At 35.6% G+C, this 26,023-nt stretch overlaps 1 non-coding gene across 1 annotated transcript; it reads right to left on the bottom strand.

Annotated features, from left to right (window-relative positions):
- Positions 1-22,253: 22,253 nt before the first annotated feature.
- LOC118479984 lies at positions 22,254-22,360 on the bottom strand. Its single transcript, XR_004861625.1, has one exon. It is a non-coding gene; the product is annotated as a small nucleolar RNA R71 (small nucleolar RNA).
- Between the last annotated feature and the right edge of the window lie 3,663 nt (positions 22,361-26,023).

Here is a 26,023-nt window from a genome sequence, read left to right as displayed (position 1 = left end):
GACAGAAGGATACCTATAATGAACATCATTGGCAAATATTCTCCAGCTTGCTTCACATGTGGAAACATATCTAGCTTTGTAATATTCTTTAATTTCATGTTTTGGACCTCTGTCTGAATCAAAAACAGCAACCGTGGCTCGATCAGGTCCTTTATTAATATATTTAAACAAATACTTAATTGAACCCGCCTGATTGCACCACTCGACGTTGATGTGCGCCTGATACCTTTTAAGAAGCTTTTTATTGTATGGAACTACACTCCTATTGTCCAAAGTAACACCCTTCTTCACAACCGTGTGACCAGAATCTCTTCTCCTATAAACGGGAAATCCATCAGAATCAATGGAAGTGGATTCCAAAAACTTCTTTGGAAAATTCTTAGAACAACGGTTCCCAACCATGCATGGACATTTCTTGTTGGCATGTCCGCAAGGACCATGAATCATAAAGTCACTCACAAGAGAATACAATTCAGGATCCTCGTTTTTATCAGGAATTTCAGCTGAGATAAATGGATCAATGTGTTCAACCGTAGGAAGCTTATGATCAGCTTTCATAAATAAGCAAATATGCGCATGTGGCAAACCACGCTTTTGAAACTCAACTGTGTAAACAACTACAAAAAAAAAACAATGAGTTAAATATAGTAGATAAAAGGAATGGGAAAGACAAAAACAATTAACAAATTAAAAGTGGATATCGATTTTACATACCTGCATTAATATCACCAAATATTTTTTTTTTGCTTCAAATCATTTATCAATTCATCGAGTTTCATCTTAAACAATCGACAAAGTATGTCAGGTCTGTCTTCTGGCTTAATTGATGAGTCACCAATAAATCTAACAATTTCAGACCATTTTGGATTACATGTGATTGTGATAAAGAAATCAGGATACCCATAATTCCGACATAACGCCATAGCATCCAAATAGTTTTGCATCATGTATCGAGAACCACCAGTAAACGATGACGGTAATATAACAGGTTGTCCTGTATGACTCAAATCACTCTGACCAACCTCTTGAAAAATTTTAAGACTTTTAAGCGAGTCAGATCTCAGTTTGATTTGCTGAAAACGTATGAAGTTGAGCCTCTCACTTTCAATCATTGTGTAGGCATCGACTAAAAACTGCTGAAACAACCTTCTTGCATTAAGAATTAGAGAAAACTTGTTATGTCTATCCTGAATTCTATAAGAAAAAAACTCCCTCATAGTGCAAGTTGGTCTTGTCTTCTTTGTGTTAGGACCAAATTCCCTATGAGGAATATTAATCCTATAGCCATCGTCTCCGTACGGAAAAAGAATCGGATACTGGAGAGCAAGGTAAGAAGGATGTAACTCGCTAATACGCTTAAGGACTCCTGAACGCTTTTCGACAATAATATCACGACTTTCTATCTTGAGATCAGGTTCATCAACTATTAAAGCAGCAACTTCAGAACACGTAGGTAAATTATATGTCCTTCCGTCACGATCTCTCTGTGAGATTATCCGTAGCCTAAGGGAAACGTTAGGATTCTCGTGGAGGTGGTCGCGTACCATTCTGTAAGTTTTTACCAGCATATTCGTAGAATCTAACATGTTGGTAAGAAACTTTAACATGTTGGTAAGAAACTTTATAAATTTAGCATCAAGTTCCTTTGCCCTTAAAGATGCTTTGCTTGTAGAATCACTGTAAATAAATGATAGATTGTTAATTACCGTGTTAAACATTGAAATGAACAAAAATAGTATTATATGTTATAACGTAACATTAAGAAACATAACCAAAATAGATACTTACCCAAATAACAACTCTCTATTACCAAGCTCATTCTCAGTATCATAGATATAAAGTTGTGAGAATTTTGGCTGGGCTCCGTCCTTAGGAAGAAGACTACCCATACTATGTGCATTCTGACCACTGATTCTATAAACATATGGAGCATTTCCTTTGTTTATTTTAGTATCTACTTTTCCTCCCATTAAAGTAAAGGAAAACATAGAATTGTAACGTCTTATATTCTTTAAGAAAAACTTGCTTTCTTGATCTAAAGAGCTAAAAAGCATCTGATAAGATGGATGAGAATCTTTATATTCAGGCAAGTCAACTTTACCAAATCCACAACATAAGCTATATGTTTGTTTTTGAAGTGTAATGCGACCCTTTCCACCTTCGGTAGCCCATAACTTTGCAAAGCATAAACCACACGTAAGAGATTGGTCACCATGGTCAACGTAATCTGAACATTAAACACAAATTGAATAATTGTGTAGGACATATAAAATATGAAATAAAAATGACTAACTGTAACACCCCGAAAATATAAAACTTAATATTAGAATTATATAAAGTATAAATAAATGAGAATTCACCAACTAGAATTTTAACCTAGTTGGTTAATAGTCTAGAATTAACCTATAGTAGGAATTAAAAGCCACTAAATTAAATGTTGTCCAAAATGGAGGGACTTAAGTTGCCAAAGTTTAAATTTTTTGTCACTAAATTAGTAAAACAAAAACCAAACACCCCATTTGGAGGTGTTGGTCGACCAGGAACAAGAGAAGGGGCGATCCCCACTCCTCAAACCCTAAATCTTGCTTAAACTCTCAATTGAAGGAGTAAATCTGGTCCAAACGAAAATCCAAGCTTAGAATCGTGATCCTCATCGCAAGAGGATTATAAGGTATGTGAAATTTAATGAAAACTCTTAGCTTGGAATTCTCATGAATTGGGGAAAAATCTGAGATTTTAGTTGCATGTTCGTCTTATGATGATTTAGGCATAACTATAGTGTTTAGAGATAAACCCTAGACAAATAGAGGCTGAAATCATGAAGAATTTGATGGAAACTATGATCACCATTGTAGGTGATTAATGGGTTATGTGAATTGGAATGAACACTAGGAAATAGATTGTTAATCTAGTGTAATTTGGTAATTTTGAGATGAATTCAGCAATTAGGAGCTTACAATCATGTAAAATGGTGAATTTATGTGAAATCATGGCTAATTGATAAACTAAAGATGTGATATATAATTATGTAAAAATCTGCTCAAGAGGTGTTTGTTGAAATGCCTCTATGAAGGCTTGGAACTGAAATTCCAAGTTTAAACGCATAATCCCGATGTTTAGTGTATTATGCGAATTATGATTTGAAAAGAGAGTTCTAAACATATGATAATTGAACTCAATAGGAACGGGCGCGGGAGCGTCAAGCGGGCAAGCGGGTGGCGAACCACGTCAAAAAGGGCTACTTTGAAGGTATGTAACTTGATCCGTTACATTAAGTAGATTTTAGTAATCATATAATGCGTAATAGAAATTTTAGAATAATAGTTGTTTGGATTAAAGCGAAGAGGACGCTACATTGAATAATAGGTCAAAGTTGGTTAGAACTCGTTGGTAGTCGTTAAAAAGGGAGGATTCCTTAGACGAGCCAAACGGGTCGAATAATCGAATTAAGGCATGGTTAATGTCTCGGAATATAGTGGGTTGATCTTTGATATTGGTTGATTGATAATATACATAAAATACAAGAATTTAGAATGTATATGTGCTAGAAAAGCGAAACCCGGAAATTGGGGTTGAGCATAAAGAACAATTTAAACAAAAATATGGATGCCCAGGGACTACCGTAAATTACGGTGGTACCGTAATTTACGGTAGAGGTCAATTGTTTACGGTGGTTTGCCCCTGTCTTACGGCAGACAAAAAATTTACAGGACCTACCGTAATTTACGGTGACACCGTAAATTACGGTGGAACCTGCAAATTTGTAATTTATTCTTTGTAATCAGAAGTTAGTTCTCGTGTTTATATATTATTTGTTGATGTCAAAACTAATGTTTTAATGGTTTTGACCATAGGTGACGTAATGGATCTTACGGATGGCGGTCAAGCGAATAACGAAGAACCGAACACTACATTTTGAAAGCTTCCGCAATGTTTAAACTCTTTAGTAGTATTATGTATGAATTGTAATTACTTGTTAAACCGCTTTTGGTATGTTTTGAATTAAACGTTAGTTGACTAAGGTTGATGTTCTTAACGGATGTTATATCACTAAAATAATATTTTAATATAATTGGCGTATTTTATTATTAAAATCAAGTGAAAAATTTAAGGGTGTTACAAGTTGGTAATCAGAGCTTAAGGTTGTCAACAAAGTGTTCGGTTCAAGCTTGATCGATCGTCCGGTAAGAATTAACTTATTATGTTAGTAGATTAGGTCTTATGTAAGGATTGAGAAACGGATTGATATGCATGGGAAGAGTGTGTTAACACACTCAAACCCGGAAAGTGCATTAAATGTGAACGGTTAAAGCAAGTTAGGAACTTGGCTAAACCGAAACAAACAAAGCAATGTCATATATGAAATGTTTAATGCTTGATGTAAACATTTCAGTTTCAAGATGTCAAAAGGGAGCAATAATGATCCGGTGCCGACAAGCACCGAACAAATGAAAGAAATAATTGCCGAGGAAGTAGGAAAGGCAATTGAAGGCAGTCTATCTGGGTTTATAGACAAGATTCAAGGTACGGTGTTGTCACTCGTAGAAGAACGAGTTAAAAGGTTGGAGGATACGGTCAACCTTATGAAAGACAAAACTGGAGAACGTAAAGGGTGCTCATACAAAGAATTCATGGCGTGTAAACCGCCAATCTATAACGGGGAGGTTGACCCGATAATTTGCCAAAGATGGATAAGTGATGTTGAAGGAGTGTTTGAACGAACCCATTGTGACGAAGGTGACTTTGTCGCTTACGGAACGGGTCAATTGAGAAATCAAGCCAAGGATTGGTGGGATAACAAGAAGAAGGAAATGGGAACCGAAGCGGCGAGGGCTATGAGTTGGGACGAGTTTAAGGTACCATTCCTTAAACACCACAGTCCTAAAGCGGTTATAAACAGAATCAAAGAAGAATTCATCCAGCTGAGACAAAAGGGTGAAACAATTGATAAGATCACGGGTATCTTCATGGATAAGCTGAGATTTTGTGACGAGTTAGTCACCACTGAAGAACAAAAGATATATTACTATTACAACATGCTGAGTGCTGAATACCGGGAATTTATGACTCCATCAAAATACGAGACCCTCACGGAGATTATCAACACCGCCCGGGAACGTGAAATCGAGTTAAAGAAACAAGTGGAAAGAGGTGAGCGAAGGGCACATGATGTAAATCCAAGCCCTACAAAGAAAGCCCGAACGGGAGAATCGGGAAAGAAGGTGGATGCTAAGGGTGGGTCGCCAAATTGTAAAGTCTGCGGGAAAGGACACAAGGGGGAATGTCGGTTCAAAGACAAGCCATGCCCCATATGTAATAAGACGGGGCACACGGCCTCGCTATGCCCGCGAAAAGTATCTGTTTGCTACAATTGCTATCAACCCGGCCATAAAAAGTCCGAATGCCCGGACTTAGTTGGAAAGAAAGACGCGAAGGAGTCTCCAGCGGAAGCCCCCAAAGCAAAGGCTAGGTCCTTCCAACTTACCGCAGCTGAAGCGAAAACAGAACCCGATGTGGTTTCAGGTATATTCACTATTAACTCAATTCCAGCCCGTGTATTGTTTGATACGGGTGCGAATAAGTCCTTCATTTCGAATGGGTTTATTCGACATCCTTCATTTGTATTGACGAAATTGCCTGTGCCCTTAGAGGTCGAAGTAGGGGACAATAAAAGTTTTATAGTTTGTGATGTCTGTCGAGGCTGCAAATTAAGCATCGACGATGAGGAATACCTAATAGACTTAATCCCGATGTCAATGGGGGAATTTCAAGTAGTCGTCGGGATGGATTGGCTAGCCCAGCACCATGCAAAAGTCGTGTGTTTCCGCAAAGAGATAAAATTAACATCTCCGAGCGGGAAACACGTTACCATTTATGGCGAAAAGGGAGGTAGCCCCATAGTGTGCTCAATGATGAAAGCTCACAAGCTTATGAAGCGAGGATGCAAGGCGTTCATGATATACGCAAACGAGCCTGAGAAAGAATTACGGAAGATTGAAAATGTACCGGTAGTAAGAGACTTTCAAGATGTATTTCCGGAGGATTTACCGGGAATACCGCCTGAACGGGAAGTAGAGTTCGGAATCGAATTGATTCCGGGCGCAAAACCCGTGGCCAAAGCTCCATACCGACTCGCACCGTCGGAGTTACAAGAGTTGATGTCCCAAATCCAAGACTTGCTTGATAAGGGGTTCATTAGGCCGAGTGTGTCTCCTTGGGGCGCACCGGTGTTGTTCGTCAGAAAGAAAGACGGAAGCATGCGTATGTGTATCGATTACCGGGAGTTAAACAAACTTACGGTAAAGAATCGATACCCGCTTCCGAGGATAGATGATTTGTTCGACCAATTGCAAGGTGCGAACTGGTTTTCAAAGATTGACCTTAGATCTGGGTATCACCAACTAAGGGTCAAAGAAGAAGACGTACCGAAAACGGCTTTCCGCACAAGATACGGACATTATGAATTCCTCGTAATGTCATTTGGGCTAACAAATGCACCCGCGGCTTTCATGGACCTCATGAACCGGGTTTGCAAGCCAATGTTGGACAAGTCGGTCATCGTGTTTATCGATGATATCTTGGTGTATTCAAAAAGTGAAGCTGAACACGCAAACCACTTACGAGAAGTGTTAGAGACACTTAGACGAGAAAGGCTGTATGCGAAATTCTCTAAGTGTGCCTTTTGGTTACGAGAGGTACAATTTCTTGGCCACGTCATAAGTGCCGACGGAGTATTGGTGGATCCGTCCAAGATTGAGGCTGTGTCAAAATGGAATCCCCCGAAGAACCCTTCGGAAATTAGAAGCTTTTTTGGGGCTTGCGGGATACTATAGGAGATTCATTCAAGATTTCTCCAAGATTGCGTTACCGCTAACAAAGCTAACCCAAAAGAAAGAGAAGTTTATTTGGGGTGTCGATCAAGAAAGAGCGTTTCAGACGCTAAAAGAGAAGTTAACACAAGCTCCGGTACTGACATTGCCGGACGGGGTCGAGGATATGGTAGTTTATTCGGATGCTTCACTGTCGGGGCTCGGATGCGTTTTGATGCAACGGGGCAAAGTTATAGCTTATGCCTCGAGACAATTGAAAATACATGAGAAGAAATATCCTACACACGACCTTGAATTGGCTGCGGTGGTATTTGCCTTAAAAATATGGAGGCACTACCTATACGGGGTAAAGTGCACCATATACACCGATCACAAGAGTTTAAAATACTTTTTCGATCAGAAAGAGTTAAATATGCGACAAAGGCGATGGCTAGAAACGGTGAAAGACTACGATTGTGAAATACATTATCACCCCGGAAAGGCTAATGTGGTGGCGGATGCGCTGAGCAGAAAAGCGGACTATGTCCCAATACGAGTTAGATCGATGCAACTCGTGGTGACCTCGGGTATACTTGAACGTATTCGAGAGGCGCAATTAGAAGCAATGAAAGAAGAGAATTGGAAGAAAGAAAGAATTATAGGTCAGTTGAAGGATTTGTCGGATGGGAATGACGGGTTGAAGACTCGATCCGGAAGGATATGGGTCCCACATACCTGTGGAGTGAAGGCGCTTCTACTTAACGAAGCTCATAAGTCCCGTTATTCAATTCATCCGGGGGCGACCAAGATGTACAATGATTTGAAGCAAAACTATTGGTGGCCCGGAATGAAAAGGGATGTAGTGAGACATGTAGAAAAATGCTTGACATGTTTACAAGTCAAGGCGGAACATCAGAAACCATACGGCAAACTCCAACCGTTAGAAATTCCGGTTTGGAAATGGGAACATATCACAATGGACCTATTAACCAAGTTGCCTAAAACGAGCCGTGGTTTCGATGCCATATGGGTAGTGGTAGATAGATTGACGAAGAGTGCTCACTTCATTCCGATCCGTGAGACTTATACGTCAGAAAAGATGTCAGAGGTTTACACGAATGAAATAATAGCACGTCATGGGGTGCCGGTATCCATCGTGTCTGATAGGGATACCCGGTTTACTTCGAAATTTTGGCAGGAATTCCAAGAACAAATGGGGACTAAATTGTTCATTAGCACTGCTTATCATCCACAAACGGATGGGCAGAGTGAAAGAACAATACAAACGTTGGGAGATATGTTGCGGGCGTGCATTATTGACTTCGGAGGTAGTTGGGATGTCCACCTACCCTTGGTCGAATTTGCATACAACAATAGCTATCACACGAGCATTAAAATGGCCCCGTATGAACTATTATATGGCCGAAAATGTCGAACCCCGGTATGTTGGGGAGAAGTGGGTCCACGAGGGATAGCACCTACTGATATAATCCGAACTACAAATAAGAAAATTGACAAAGTTCGGGCACACTTGAAAGCGGCTCAAGACAGGCAAAAGGCGTATGCGGATAAAAGAAATAGGCCAATTGAATTTCAGGTTGGAGACATGGTTATGCTGAAAGTTTCCCCATGGAAAGGCATAATTAGGTTCCGAAAAAGGGGGAAACTAAGCCCGAGATTTATTGGGCCATTCAGGATCACTGAACGGGTTGGTAAAGTAGCTTATCGTCTCGAATTACCCGAGGAGTTGAGTGGGATTCATAACACGTTCCACGTGTCGCACCTCCGAAAATGTTTGGCCGACGAAACTGCTCACATCCACTATGATGATATCGAGGTGGATAACAGCCTCAACTATGCAGTGAAACCAATTGCGATTTTGGATCGTAAAGAGAAAAGTTTGAGGAACAAGGTGATTAACCAAGTCAGGGTCAAATGGGAGCACAGGAAAGGTTCGGACACCACGTGGGAGCCCGAAGAGGAGATGCGACGTCTCCACCCAACATTATTTGGTACGTACTTCGGTTTCGGGGACGAAACCCTTTTAAGGGGGGTGGACTTGTAACACCCCGAAAATATAAAACTTAATATTAGAATTATATAAAGTATAAATAAATGAGAATTCACCAACTAGAATTTTAACCTAGTTGGTTAATAGTCTAGAATTAACCTATAGTAGGAATTAAAAGCCACTAAATTAAATGTTGTCCAAAATGGAGGGACTTAAGTTGCCAAAGTTTAAAATTTGTGTCACTAAATTAGTAAAACAAAAACCAAACACCCCATTTGGAGGTGTTGGTCGACCAGGAACAAGAGAAGGGGCGATCCCCACTCCTCGAACCCTAAATCTTGCTTAAACTCTCAATTGAAGGAGTAAATCTGGTCCAAACGAAAATCCAAGCTTAGAATCGTGATCCTCATCGCAAGAGGATTATAAGGTATGTGAAATTTAATGAAAACTCTTAGCTTGGAATTCTCATGAATTGGGGAAAAATCTGAGATTTTAGTTGCATGTTCGTCTTATGATGATTTAGGCATAACTATAGTGTTTAGAGACAAACCCTAGACAAATAGAGGCTGAAATCATGAAGAATTTGATGGAAACTATGATCACCATTGTAGGTGATTAATGGGTTATGTGAATTGGAATGAACACTAGGAAATAGATTGTTAATCTAGTGTAATTTGGTAATTTTGAGATGAATTCAGCTATTAGGAGCTTACAATCATGTAAAATGGTGAATTTATGTGAAATCATGGCTAATTGATAAACTAAAGATGTGATATATAATTATGTAAAAATCTGCTCAAGAGGTGTTTGTTGAAATGCCTCTATGAAGGCTTGGAACTGAAATTCCAAGTTTAAACGCATAATCCCGATGTTTAGTGTATTATGCGAATTATGATTTGAAAAGAGAGTTCTAAACATATGATAATTGAACTCAATAGGAACGGGCGCAGGAGCGTCAAGCGGGCAAGCGGGTGGCGAACCACGTCAAAAAGGGCTACTTTGAAGGTATGTAACTTGATCCATTACATTAAGTAGATTTTAGTAATCATATAATGCGTAATAGAAATTTTAGAATAATAGTTGTTTGGATTAAAGCGAAGAGGACGCTACATTGAATAATAGGTCAAAGTTGGTTAGAACTCGTTGGTAGTCGTTAAAAAGGGAGGATTCCTTAGACGAGCCAAACGGGTCGAATAATCGAATTAAGGCATGGTTAATGTCTCGGAATATAGTGGGTTGATCTTTGATATTGGTTGATTGATAATATACATAAAATACAAGAATTTAGAATGTATATGTGCTAGAAAAGCGAAACCCGGAAATTGGGGTTGAGCATAAAGAACAATTTAAACAAAAATATGGATGCCCAGGGACTACCGTAAATTACGGTGGTACCGTAATTTACGGTAGAGGTCAATTGTTTACGGTGGTTTGCCCCTGTCTTACGGCAGACTAAAAATTTACAGGACCTACCGTAATTTACGGTGACACCGTAAATTACGGTGGAACCTGCAAATTTGTAATTTATTCTTTGTAATCAGAAGTTAGTTCTCGTGTTTATATATTATTTGTTGATGTCAAAACTAATGTTTTAATGGTTTTGACCATAGGTGACGTAATGGATCTTACGGATGGCGGTCAAGCGAATAACGAAGAACCGAACACTACATTTTGAAAGCTTCCGCAATGTTTAAACTCTTTAGTAGTATTATGTATGAATTGTAATTACTTGTTAAACCGCTTTTGGTATGTTTTGACTTAAACGTTAGTTGACTAAGGTTGATGTTCTTAACGGATGTTATATCACTAAAATAATATTTTGATATAATTGGCATATTTTATTATTAAAATCAAGTGAAAAATTTAAGGGTGTTACACTAACATTACTAACTTACCTTTGGATACGCCTTTGGTGGCGTCTACAACAACCTCGTGAATATGATTTTCATCATCAGAATCAAGAGGATCCATTGGTATGGCTTCTATTTCAATTGGTTTATGAATAAGTCTACGCTTTCCAGAAGACATCTTTTTAAGCGAGGTAATTTCGGAGATCGAACATCTTGTGTTACGTTTATTGGTTATTGGGGGATTAAAAGAGTAGCAGTCATTCAATGGTAAAGTTGATGAGCTTGCAATATTATCTACATAACAAAGAAAAGATACTTTATCGTTAAGTATATGAATTATACAAATAATAATGTATGTAAGAATATAATTGTAAAATTTACCATATGATATAGGATTCAAAGAAGACATAGCATTAGAACAATATGGTACACTCGGAACTTGCGTACGTATGTTTGTAATACACGACAGTGGTGTCATGTTTTCCTTGTTTGCCCGCATCATACGTGGTACTGATGTAGAAGAATGTTGCAAAACATTTTTGTTCATATTTTTTCTTGAAAATGCCCCCGATGTATAAGCTACGTTTCTCGAAGATTTAGAATTATTTCCTATGCAGAAAAAAAAAATATGATAATACAAATTAATTATTTAGAAAATTATTTGTTCACACCTTTTTGGTATAAAAAAAACAAAATATGAAAAATCACAAAGTAGTAAGTGCTTGTTATTGGCTATGATTACCTGGTGTTATGTTTTCTATATTTGCAAACGGTGTACGGTTGGGTGTTGTATACTTATCTTGTAGAACATTTCCTTTCTTCTTCATTGTAGAAGGTGTAATAATGGAAGATGTTACGTTAACCGAGGAATCTAAATGATTACCTAATAGGATATAAAAAACATAATATAAAAAGTAATATCACAGAATTGCAGTTGACAAAGTAAATCCATAATGTGAAGTCTATAACATTATCTAAATATTAAAAGTAAACTTACGGGTCGGTATAAGAGTTGATGATTGGGTAGTAAATGTTGGTATTGAAAAATTGGGAGTTAAATTCTCTTTGTTATTCACAATAAATCGTGTTGATGATGAAGACGTTGAGCATCCACTTTTAGAAATCATATTTCTACTAATCCTTGATCTCTTACTATCAAGGTATAGTTTTCTTAACTTCCACCTGTGTTTAGCCTACAGCTGAAATATTAAAATAGAAAAAAAGAATAAATGTTGACATATGGTTGTTTAGTATTTTAATTAAAATAATTATTTGTTACACATCTCGTTAAATAACATATCAATTATTAAAAATAAAATCTCATTTCGTTTAATAATGTAACAAATTAGGTTGCCTTAAATAAGTATGTTTGCTCAATATTTGACTTATAATGATAAACATATTTAGATTCAATATTTCCATTTATAACCGAATTACAATAATTTAATAAATATTCGTTTTTTTATTCAATTGGACCGAACTAAAACTATTATATAAAGGGTATGCATACCATCTTCAATTATAGGTTCGAAGTTTTACATAATGGTTTATATTCCTTTCGATATTATACTGTTTGAAATCTTAATTCGACTCCATGGTAGATCCATTTATCAGTACAAATGTGTATGTCGACAATGGAATGAAGGGCTATCGTCATGGCAGTTTATGTCGTTACATGTTAACTATGTTGAAGAATATCTGGTAAGATATTATACTTGTCTTTTACTTACATTCATATTTAAATTACTTGTATCAACATTGTTGATTCTTACTTTAAAATTATTCGAAACTTATGGACGCAGGAGAGATTCTGGGAGGATTGCGCGTCACTAAATAAAGAACTTTATAAGGAATATATTCCTCCAGGTTCGAATCAGAAGAAAATAGAAGAATATGAAGCAATGGAAGAAGATAACACGATTGGTGAAATTGAATAATTAGTCTTCTTGGATAATTTGTGTTATGTCTTGTTTGTTTCGAATAATAAATATTTACTATGTTTGAATAAGATATTCAATTTTAATGTTTTCTTTGATTAAAAATAAAATGAGGTATGCAAGTCAATGGTTTTGGTTATTACAATCTGTTATATGTAATATCGATTTTATAAATATGTGATTTATAACAGTAAACATTATAAATAAATGTATTAAAAACATATATGAATATATAAATGAAAGAAAATTACCTCTAACAAAAAAAGCCGGAAGTGCTGTTGATTTTGACTTCTTATAATCAAGATATATTTTTCTTAACCAACGTCTATACTTACCTTCGTCAGCTACAAAGAAAAAAAAAGTAAAAAAGTACAAAAAAATGTACAATTGATATTGCAGGACAATGTAGTTGTTAAAGCATAAAAAGATTTCGAAAACAAAGTTGAATAATATTTTCTATATTAGAACTAAAAAGTATGAAAACACGTACACTTATTACCGATGCCAGGGTGTGGACGTTCAGAAGAATATGAAGTAAGTTGTTGAAACGTACTCTGCATTTTGTTACCACCACAGAGTACTACAACAAAAAACATATAAGTTTAAAATGAAAAACAAATGCATGAATGAATAAAATTATAACAAAATACCTAAAAAATTACTGGAAATATAAAAAGTGAATAATAAAATGTTTCAACCGTATAAGGAACTCGAGAAAGCAAATTCACATAACCATGAGAAGCTTTTTGAAAGTCTATGAAGTATTCGAATTTATAGAACTATGGTATTAGTTATTTATGGAATTAATAATATAAATTGGTAAAATGAATTGGAAGAAAGTTAATCACATTAAATATGAAAACAATCTTACATTTATTGGTGTTTGATTAAAATTGCTAAAAATACGAATTTCTATATATAAGTATAGAAATGTAACTGAATATAAAATTTTGACATAATTACAATATTACTTAAAATAAGTTTACAGGTGTAATTGAATATTAAATCATATATAACTATAAATGGTTAATGTTCATTTGATGAGAAACAATTAATAACTGTTAAAGGTAAAATTTAAGTTTGATTTAGTTATGTTTATGTTTTCGGATGATTAAATTAAAAAAAAATAAAGTAATCAACGTACTCTCGTAAAATAACGAATATAACAAAACATTATTGACAATCAAAAAATATTACATCAAACATAAATATGTCATAATAAATACCGCAAAACAGAAAATGTCTTTAAACATAAAATTAGTCATAGCATACCGATAAAAATCCAATACTCAAATAACAAATAATTTGTTTCTTATTAAAACCACCATTTGCACTATCTCCTTTATCAATTGTTGCTTAGATCTTCGTCAACAGCATTCTTCTCAACACACATGCGAGGCTTACTCGCTGACGACCCCAATCCCTCTTCATTCAAATAAACATCATCCAGGTTACGCTTCATATCAGAAGATGGTTGCTTCAAGTCACACACGTAATCCTTTGACACAGGTGTGGTGTTATCCCCAGTGTAAGAATCCGCATCCTTAAAGAAATAAAAAAAATATAATAAGACAACATTAAAATTACATATAAGTTAATTTTTAAATTAATACCTTAAAACTTTCACCACCAGTAGCTTAGAGCTCAGACTGAGTCATACCAAAAGAATCAGATACATCAAGCTGTAACAATATGGGAAAACAAAAGAAAATTAGTTGAAGATATTTTAAACAGTTATGAAAGTAAATCTATATATATATATATATATATATACAAAACAATAGCTTACTTGGTCAATTTTGAATTTTTTGTTCAGCTTATCCAAGATGTCTTCATCAGTGGTAACAACTGAGATTCCATAATTCTCGACAGCATTGACAATATTAAAGTCAGTTACTTTAATCACGAAAGCACACTTTAGGTTAACCAATGATTCAAATTCAACTGGATATTGTCCGGGATTCTCATTCGACTTCAGTAACTATATATTACAAAATATACGGTGTCGTTATGAAAAATATATAAAATTTTAATTACAACTAATATTTAATATAAAGTATAAATAAAAATAACCTCGTCCTGAATCTCTATAAGTTCCTTTGCAGTTTTACCAACAAACTTCATCGCCTCATGATCAAACAATGTAAGTGTCACCGTACCGGTTGAATCTTGAACACGAATCGGTATTTTAAACCTTTAAAATAGTGTTTAAATATTAAGAATATTATATATATAAATATATATATATATATATATTCATATATATATATATATATGAATATATAAAAAAACGACCTACGTTGTTGTTGTAGATCCGAACAATAGGTTGAAGTAGGAATAAAAAACATTTTACCTGGACAACGGGAAAACTTCTTTACCATTACAATCCTTGTTAGAACATTGATACAATTTCTCATCTTTAACATCACTTGTTCCATCATCCTTATCATATGTTTCAAACTTTTGCTCAACTTTGGACTTGCAATAGTTACACCCATCATAATACCACATCTTATATGAAACAATTGCAATGATAGTTCCAACAACAACAACTTTCTTTGGCTGTTTACATAATAGAAGTCAACAATTAGATTAAAATTTTGAAAAAATTTAAAATATAACAGATGAAGTGGCAATGAAAACCTCTATGATTGATCCAAGATAAGCAATTGGTGAAAACACATCATTCTTTAAAAATTCATCTTCGACAGAACACATGATATATGACCCAGCATGGCTACGTGACTCAGTCGAAGCAGCAAGTTTTGCAAGAAACCTATTGAACAGTTTGAATAAAAACAAATGTTCAATAAACAAAATAATAAATAAAAAACAAAAAGATGAAATCAATAAATAAATATGTTTACATAATATGACTTACTTTTGCCTAAACAATAGCATGTCATCAAAGTTGTCATTAATGAAAAGGCGTGAACCATCAAAGTTATTAGAAAAACCCCATTTACCTATTGTAATGTAAAAAAAAGTAAACATTAAATAAAATATATATAAAGTAACAACATCTACATAAAGTGTACTATGAGGTAAGTAATGTGGTATGAAATAAATACCTTTGTATGTCTTAACAACTAACCATGTAAGAATACATGTCCTTAGCGTAATCATCCCAAAGAGTTAAATCGATCTGAACATCTCTACAAAATAATATAACAAAAAATTATAAGTTTAACAACATTTTGTAAACTTGAAAGCCTAATATAGAATAACAAACATAGAATTTATGAAAAAAATTTACTCAAGATCTTGAAGCTTAAGATTAAGGCGTTTCCCTTTACTACCATCCTTTTTGTTCGTTTCCTCGATGTTATAACAAACACAAACATAACCAATGAAATCTAGCAAAAAATATAAAATACATGTCAGCATATATAAGAACATCAAAAAAAACATAAAAATTCCTAAAACAAACATTATGGTATATAAAGTATGAAAAATTAATTAAAAAGTTACATACCTACTGTCGTACCCTCCTTTATTTTCTGTGACAGAACATCATTAAAATCAACAAAATTGAAAACATACTGCGGACCCTCCCATTTTTTGCACTTTTCCACAAACGTATGGTAGTAAAAAGATAACTTCTGGTTGTTAGGTACAATCTTGAAAAATGTAGTGTTCGCAGCAAGGGAAGGCCGTTTTATGATAAGACATTCATCAACAATAAGATGCCTCTCAAACTTTGAAAATAGCTTATGCAAGCAAGATGCTTGAATCTTGGTACCCTGTCGGTAAATACATAAAAACATGAAAAGGATATCTTAAAATGAAATGAAACTCAGTATAATTTAAACAAAAAAGAATAAATCATCAATTTACCATTTCATCCATCAGTATCATATCTATACGATAAGTCTCTCTTTCATTAGCTCTCATCTTCTTCCTCCATAAACTAACAATTTTAACCTTGATAGTGTAGTTTGTGCTAAGAGCATCGATATCGTTCAGCAACGTGATCTGACCTTCGTTTTCCATTGTAACTAAGATGCAATCAAAACTATTAGTTTGCCTTAAACAGAAAACAATTGATCTATTTATATAAAACTATAAAACGTATTATTTTTAGTATTATAATATTAATATTTGTAATCAAAATAAACATCGTTTTTAAAATACAATAAATAAGGAAACAGAATAACTTATAATTAGACATTTATGAAAATTTAAATAAATGGAAACTGTACATGTTAATTATATACCCTAGGGATTCAGTATACGATTTATGAAAATATAATTAACATTTATGAAAATTTAAATAAATGGAAACTGTACATGTTAATTATAATGTAGCATTTCACAACTATAATTAAAGTTTAAAATTTGACAATTATATTGTTATCTATGGACAGAGACATTCTTAATAAAAAATAAAAAAATGGGATACATATTACTTTAAGTCATCTTAAATGATTAGTGGATTAAGATAAAAGTGTGTTTAATATACATTTTTAAATACTATTTGTAACATTTTTCTAAAATTGACAACCATTATTAAAATAAATAAAATTGATTTTTCTAACTGTTTTTGAATAACCAGTTTCCATAATTATAGGTTTGAATGTGCAAATGACGAAATTATATGATTAATAACTTGAAAAGTAAAAACGAAATATTGAATTTGCAACATACAAATTGAAAGTTGAATTTCTATAATAAAAATGAATATAAAATTGGTTATTTATGTTAAATATACTTGACAAAAACTTATACTGTATCAGTTCTCAAGCATAATGCAAGTTTAAAAAATGACAATCATAATGTTATCTATCTAGATATACATTATTCATAAAAAATGGGATACATATTACTTTAACTAATCTTAACTGCTTAATTGGTTAAGAAAAAAGTGTGTTTAATCTACTTTTTTAATAAATTATTAACTTCAGTAGAATATGTCAAGGATTTTTTAAATTTGACCAATAACTGTTAAACAAATACAATAAATTTAAAAAGAAATGAAAAAAATAATTGGTTAAAAGGACAGTTAAGATATGAAAAAAATATAATAACTTAAAATTCAAACCAAAACAAATGTCATTAACAAATAAAACCATATAAAAACTTAAAAAGTAACTCATGAAAGGCAAAAAAACATGCCGTAAATGTCATATATCTAATGACTTCGCCTAACGTAAGGTACAACCAGATCAACACTCAACACCTGGTCATTTTCATTAAAAGAATAATGAACCCTGTCACGGACCTTAATTCTAGCAGCTTTCATGAACTTCTTCCAACGGGTTAAAGCATATCGCCATCCTCCATCGCTTTTTCTTTCACGTCTGGTACCGTTAGTAAATTGCTGTGGCGGATCCAGATGCATAAGTCTAACGGTGATATCTCTTAAACCTTCATCAAGTCTAGCCATTCGTGAAACAGGATCTGGAATCATCTGTATTGTTGTACAAATAAAATTAATAAAAAATATGAAACTAAAACAACAATGTTTAGAAAGAAACAAATAAAGATTCTAAAACTTACAAAATAACGTTCACCAGCCATACGAACAAAATGACGAACACCATCATGTATTACTTCATCAACTTCATTTTCAACATCGATAGGTGCAACGTCAGTCTGCAAATTAAATATATAACAGAATTTAAATTAACATGTATAAAATATATACATATGTACCAATATGTAACTTACCTCATCGACCTCTACATCCGAAAAATTCATTTGAAGACCGTTTTTCCCAAATACTTTTAAATGGAAAAAATTACCAAAACCTTAGGTAAAAAACAGAAAACAACCATCCTTCAACTGTAACTGACTAACAATTACGTCAATACCAACGGAAAAACCTACTTTACCGTTAGATGTTTCAATGAGAACGTTAAACGTGTTGTTGTCTATAATTACAGAAGCGATTACATCATTTGACGAATAATCATAGTGTTTTGGCAGGATACATTCAGGAATGACCTGTGGGAATGATAAAAAAAATCAGCAAAAATTAAATTTAATATAAGTAAAGTAATACATCAATACGATATGAAAAATATAAATATAACTTATCTTACATAAAAATGAGATGATGGAGGGAGCAGATACGTCCAAAAAGTGCTACGACTAACCCCATCAACGAAATATGTTAACTTAAACGTAGTAGAATCTATAGGATTAAATACTACCAAACACCCTATGGTTAGTCGCAAATGTTCTACAACTTTGGACCAACCATGAAAAAAGAATATCTTTCCTTTAGAAGCGCTTAATCCAACATTAAATATTCGGCCATCTTCTGTGTGTATCGAAACATTCGTAGGACCTTTATATACACCCCAAAGTTTGCACGCAACATCATCTGGAATACACTAATAAAAAAAAACAAAATGATTTATATTTATATGAAAACATATAAACAATACAATAATAACAAACTGTACTTAATAATAAGATAAAGAAAATAAAAAAAATTATTTAATAATTAGTCATTTACCATAATAAATTCGACTGCTTTATTCATGTGCCTACAGAAGCAGGGTCCTCTGAAACTGATTTAAAGATTACGATGTTAATAAAGTGTAAAATGTTAAGGTTGGTTAGCATGAGAAATAAAAATTGAAAACAAAACACAAATTCCACAAATAAAATACCTTGATGAACTTTCAGCCATATGAAACACCTACAAAAAGAGGTTACATAAACAAAGCACGTTAGATGAATTATTTAAAAAACATAACCTTTATGATACATTATTATAAAAAACTGGGCAACCAAATGATTTACAGTGACAATTAAAATAAATAAAAAATCCTGATTATAATAAAACCTAGTATACTATCATCAAATACAGATAAAGTTACCAAAAAATATGATATATTACATAAAAATAACAATGATAAAAAATATATAATACTGAAAAAATAATAAGAATTTCTATGACAATAAGAATCAGGGCTTATATAACATAAACCTAAACAGTCCATCAGACTGAAGAAATCATATAAACATAATCATACGAAATAGTCTGCATCAAAAATCGCCTTTAGGTCAACATAAATAACAATGCTAATGGGATTAAGGATTTGGAATGACATTCACAAACTTTTTAAGAAACAGAATCAAATATAAGTTATTATACATGAATTCATATAAAAGTAAAGACATATATTGATAAAGACTAAAGAATGAATTTAACAAAAACAACTTACAGATTGTAAAACGATATGTGAACTTCAGGAATGGATCCAATGAAGAGTAGATGTAGATGATGACGGTAAAGAATGTCAACCCATCTATATATGTAGATCCACTAAAGAAATTCATTGTTATATGGAAACCGATGGTATTCTTGGAATAAGATTGGAGAGAAGTTGAAGAGTTGATTGGAACCATAACTGCAAAAGGAATAAATAATATGTTTAAAAATAAAACGTGAAACTAATTATAGAAACAATGACTAATTACATAAACAGAAATTTAATTACAAAATCATAAATTTTCATAAATTATGCTTATATACATTAAATTATCTTTAAACTAAAATTGAAAAATTTTTAACACAGATTATTGTTAATCAAAAAAAGAAAACATAACGGAAAAATATACAAAAACAAATTAGTATATAAAAACAAATTAGATTGTTTGAGGTAACCTCTGTTGCTTGACAATTTCCGTATTCCGATTGTTATGACGGAATTAGGTATTTAGATAGAAGAAACAATCATCAACAATCAACAAAAACATCTGATCTAGATTTCGGTTTTTATTTAACAACAGTAAACATGTTGAATCCATTAGATTAAATATGAATCCTACATAAACAACAAAGTAAATCAAAATTCATTCAAGATTTATGGTCGGATCCTCAAAAATCAGACCAAATAATAGTTAATAGAAGCAAAAACAATGTTTATAAACCTAACTTTATATAGAAATTAATAACATAAAATCAACAGCAGATCTTGTTTGATAACATATATAAGAAATATTTAGATTCAATTTAGCGTATTTACCTTTGATCTTGACCTAATTTTTGAAAAGATGATGAGAAGATAACCAATTGAATGTTCTAAAGGAAGACAGAAGAAGGTAAAGTTGAGATAGGTATGAATGAGAGATAAGAAAATGAAAAAGTTTATAAATGATCCGAATATTTGCAAAAGGTGAATTCGGAAATGAAAAACCCGACCCACACCATTCCGGATCCCGCTTCCATTTTGTTGAAATCGTGAATGCTTATTGCATTTGAGAATTCCCTCCTAAACTCAAAAAATGAGGTTGCCACATCAGCAAAATTGTCCCAAATCCAATGCCACATAGCCCAAATCACATCTCATTTATATATATATATATATATAGATAGGGTAAGTTTTTGGGTTTTCTCCCAACATCTTACATTTCCAGCTTGTTGTTATCCTTGCACCCTAAGGTCGGTATACATAGCCCCTTTTTACTGTTTTAACCTTTTAGGGTGAAACATGTGTCTATATTCACTAGTACTATTTGGTTTACTGCTATTAAACTACGCAATTCAGAACTATGTGTGTACATTATTCTTATTGCTACGTGTCTTCAACATGCTTGCCAATTTTGTTGTCCTATCAGTGTTTGCAGAGTGATTTGTGCACTCTTATCTATCTAGTTCCAACTGTAGTAGATTATAGCACTGTAGGTTGACAAACTCATCGCCAGAATAAACTAGGGATTGATCAAAAGAGCGTACTAACAATTGTTGGGTGATTAGTGCACCCTGTTTTTCTATATTTGAAAAGTGATTAGTGCACTTGATGTGACAAAATGCAACATATAAATTACATCAATTATGGCATAAAACTAACCCTTTTTTAGTACTAATGTTGGAAAAAGTGTGTTTTTGTCTTCCTTTTTAGTTTTTCTGCTTCTGCAGAGCTCAGCACGGGTCGTGCCTGGTCGGACACGGGCCGTGCCCAGCGTTGTTACTGGCAGTTTTTAGTTTTCCAAGTTACAGAAGGCTGACCACGGGGCCGTGTCGGTGCAACACGGGGCCGTGTCCAACTCTCCAGTAACTGGGATCTGGAAAACAATCACTGTAACTCCGACCACGGGCCGTGTTCACTGAGCACGGGGCCGTGGTGAACTTTCTGACCAGCATTCTCTTCTGTTTTTGTTGCAGGACTTGGAACCAGACGCCAACCCTACGTAGTGTATGAGCTCCAGTTCTAATAAGGAGATAAAAGAACCTCTAGAAGGACCCGGACGCTTTCTCAGAAAAAGACTAAAAGCCAAAAACCAAGAGAAGGTTTCGGGGAACCCACTTCCAATGGCGGACCAACGTACCCTCATGGATTATCTACGACCCACCGTTGGTAATCTCGGCGCCGCTATCAATGCACCGAATGTTGAAGCCAATAACTTCGAACTTCGGCCGCATTTGATACAGATGCTTCAGAACTCCGCAACCTTCCATGGGCTTGCGGACGAGGATCCCCATCTACATATTACTAATTTTTTAGAAATATGTGATATCTTTCGGATCAATGGAGCATCAAATGACGCCATCCGCCTCCGAATGTTTCCTTTTTCACTAAAAGACCGAGCAAAAGCTTGGCTTAACGCCCTCCCAGCTGGATCGGTAAACACCTGGGATAAACTAGCCCAAAAATTTCTATATAAGTATTTCCCTCCCGCTAAAACGGCTAAATTAATGACTGAAATTAATACATATTCACAAGAGGACGGAGAATCCTTATATGAAACATGGGAAAGGTTCAAGGAGCTATTGCGAAAGTGTCCACATCACGGACTTGCGATATGGCAACAAGTGTCCACTTTCTATAATGGGTTGTTGCCACATGTCACACCCCCAAAATCCACCCGCGGGTGACACCCGCTTCGAGGGCGTGACCGACCAGGATCCAGCCACCAATTATACTGAATAACTAAATAGATAACAAAAGTAATACTTACTAACCATACGATTAGCAAGTGTTAAGTTTAAAGTTCAAAGTCTTAAGTTCAGAGTAAAATGTAGCGGAAGCATAATTAACAGTTTTAAACATTGTTCATAAGGTAAGCATGATAAATGCCCAACACACGGGCAGACGACCACTACACATCCCAAGTAGCTGCTCCAGTCACTGGCCACCTGCAAAGCATGCAGTAAAGGGGTCAACAATAATGCTGAGTGAGTTCACTAGTTGTCCAGTTTTAATTACCAAAAACTTGTTTCGCCAGTTAATTTATCCGTTTATACATGCCGTGGGGAGCTACCCCAAAAGTTAGCGACTAAACTGTTTTTCCAATACCGAACACTAGGTAACCGTTTGCGTTTCCGCAGGATGCCCCGATGTCAATGTTCTATCATCATTGACGGATGTCTGAGTACATTAGTTCACGACCGATCCCATACCATGGCACGGTGTGAGGCTGGTAAGACCTAAATAGCGCTATCAACTAATAACCCGTTCGCCTGGCACCGGCGACTAATCGGTATTATGTAGTAGGGACTTGAGTGATAGAGTTGCGTTTAGTGCCGTTGGTTGCATTCCGTATAAACAGTAATTAACTAAAAAAGGTTTCCCAATACCAAGGAAGATAAAGTAAGTTTGTTTCCCAATAACTAGGGAAGGAATGTAGACGGTATCCCCTTTACAAGGGGATAGAGTTGTTTTAGTCTCGTGTCCCAAACCACCGGGACGCATGCTTTTAAGTTGTGAACTCACCTTGGGTTGCTCGGTATGATACGTTACTTGGTTAAGTATGTTGGTCACCACGTCCTAGCATGGTTACCAAGTATGGGTCAAGTTGGGTACAAGTGAACACGTATAAAACACACTCAACATAAATGCAAACAACTACAGTAGCAGGTATACATGCAGCCCAGTCAACAGAAAGTCCAACATACAATCAGTGGGGTTATTGGGCCTAAACAGTAACAGATACACAAGCAGTCCAGTTAGCAGATAATCCAACAAGTTCTTTGGCCCAATAACAGCCCAGTCGAGACAAGGGTGACTCGCAACCAAGGTTGCGACTCGCAACCGAGGTCTCGGTTCGTCATGCTTTGGTTGCGACTCGCAATCAAAGATTCCGACTCGCAACCGGCGGTTCCGACAAAGCAGTTGTGGTTACGACTCGCAATCGGATCGATACGCGTTGATTACGACTCGCAACCGGGAGGTCTCGACAAATCCTGCCGTGGTTTCGAGTGGCAACCAAAGGTTGCGACTCGCAACCGTGATTACGTGCACAAGAAACAGTTTCTAGAACCTGCAAAACAGTACTAGCCAATAGGATTTCATTTTCATGAGAATTATGTACTATACCCACTAAACATGTTTGTTTGTCTACAATGTGCACAAAACAGATCAAAAACCATAACATTTGAATGTTCATAACATCTTCATACATGTTCTTCATTTATTCAAACAATGTTCAAACAATATTCATCATCTATAACCCCAAAATCATGCCTAAAGTCCCCAACCCGAGCCCTTAATATCAATCGGACAATAAACAAAGAAGATCATTCAACCTAAACAATATAACATATCCTCTTATTAGTAACATGAATCACATAGCTAGCACTTAGCCCGAAACATATAACCGATCTAACCAACCATCATAACAACCTATTTTGTCTAGCAAGAACAACAACAACAACACTAATCAAGCATCATTTAGTAACAAGCAAATATAAACAACATCATCATCACTAACCGGTTCTAGAGTGACACAAAGGTGTTCAAGTTGGTGATGGATTGGAGCCTTCGAGTGATGATTCCAAGCTAATCCAAAGGGTGCTCTTGTTGGTCGGATCCGAGAAGGAGAAGGAAAGGAGAGGAAGGTGATTCTTTGAGGGTTTTAGGGTTTTAGTGAGAGAGATGAGATGAGAGGAGAGTGTGAGAGTGTAGTGAGGTGAGTGTTGTAAAAATGGTTAAGGGAGGGGTGGGTTGGTTTATATAAGGTTCCGAATTGGGCTAGTGGGGATTCCGGCTTGGGTTTCTCGGTCACAAGGCCCAAACCGGCCCATTGCTACTGTTCACTCGAGACCGTGGTCTCGAGTCGGGTTCTCGGGTTTGGTTGTGGTTTCGGGTTCCGGTTCATCTCACATACACACCCACTCTCTTATATCTATTTATATACACACATACACGTTTATATCTATATACCCATTTACATGAACACACATAGCATGTAACACAATAGGATTTTCATTTTAATAAAATCTATGCTCACACAAGTTACATCGAAAGATTGCCCGGGGAAAAACCCGAAGTGTCACATTATCCCCAAGTTTTAAGAACTTTCGTCCCGAAAGTTTAGGCAGCCACTGTCAAGCTAGTGTAAGTGAAAGCGTTTCAACGGGGTGTCACATCATCCCCCCGTTAGTTTGGAATTTCGTCCCGAAATTCGTTCGTAGCTCCAGTGCTGGGATTTTCGTTAGGGAACAGCTGGGGATACTTGTGCCTCATCTGGTCTTCCCGCTCCCAGGTATATTCTGGGCCACGTCGTGAGTTCCAACGAACTCGTACAAGAGGTATCTGGCTACGTTTGAGGATTTTGATCTCTCGATCCGTGATCTCAATCGGTTCCTCAGTAAAGTGTAGCTGTTCGTCAATAGTCAATTCCTTAAAAGGAATCACAAGTGTTTCATCCGACAAACACTTCTTCAGGTTGGATATGTGAAAAACGTTGTGTACCGCGCTCAGTTCTCCAGGCAGGTTCAATCTATAAGCAACCTTACCGATCTTCTCGGTAATTTCGAATGGTCCGATATATCGCGGATTAAGCTTGCCCCGTTTTCCGAAGCGAACCACACCCTTCCAGGGTGAGACTTTAAGTAGAACCCGGTCACCGACCTGGAATTCCAAGGGTTTCCTACGCTTATCAGCGTAACTCTTCTGACGGTCACGAGCTGCCGCCATGCGTTGTCTGATCTGGGCAATCTTTTCCGTTGTATCTACCACCATCTCTGGGCCCGTGATTTGACTATCACCGATTTCTGCCCAGCAGAGAGGTGACCGGCATTTACGACCGTACAATGCCTCAAAAGGTGCTGCCTGAATACTAGTGTGGTAGCTGTTGTTGTAAGAGAACTCCACTAGCGGTAGATGCTTCTCCCAATTCTTGCCAAAGTCGATCACACACGCTCTAAGCATGTCTTCTAGGGTTTGGATGGTACGTTCGGACTGTCCATCCGTTTGCGGGTGATAAGCAGTGCTCATGTCCAAACGTGAGCCAAAGCATTTGTGCATAGCTTGCCACAATTCCGAAGTAAATCGAGCATCTCGGTCGGAAATAATTGAGGTTGGTACTCCGTGCCTCGAAACTACTTCCTTTAAGTAAATCTCCGCCAGGGTAGAAAACTTGTCTGTTTCCTTAATAGCCAGAAAGTGCGCGGACTTGGTCAGTCGATCCACTATTACCCAAATAGTATCATTTCCGCGTTGAGACCTAGGTAGCCCT

Source organism: Helianthus annuus, chromosome 6, assembly GCF_002127325.2.
Source record: "Helianthus annuus cultivar XRQ/B chromosome 6, HanXRQr2.0-SUNRISE, whole genome shotgun sequence".
In the NCBI taxonomy this organism is placed as follows: Eukaryota; Viridiplantae; Streptophyta; class Magnoliopsida; order Asterales; family Asteraceae; genus Helianthus; species Helianthus annuus.
Note: the sequence above shows the minus strand (reverse complement) of the source record. Positions and strands in the feature narration are given on the sequence as shown.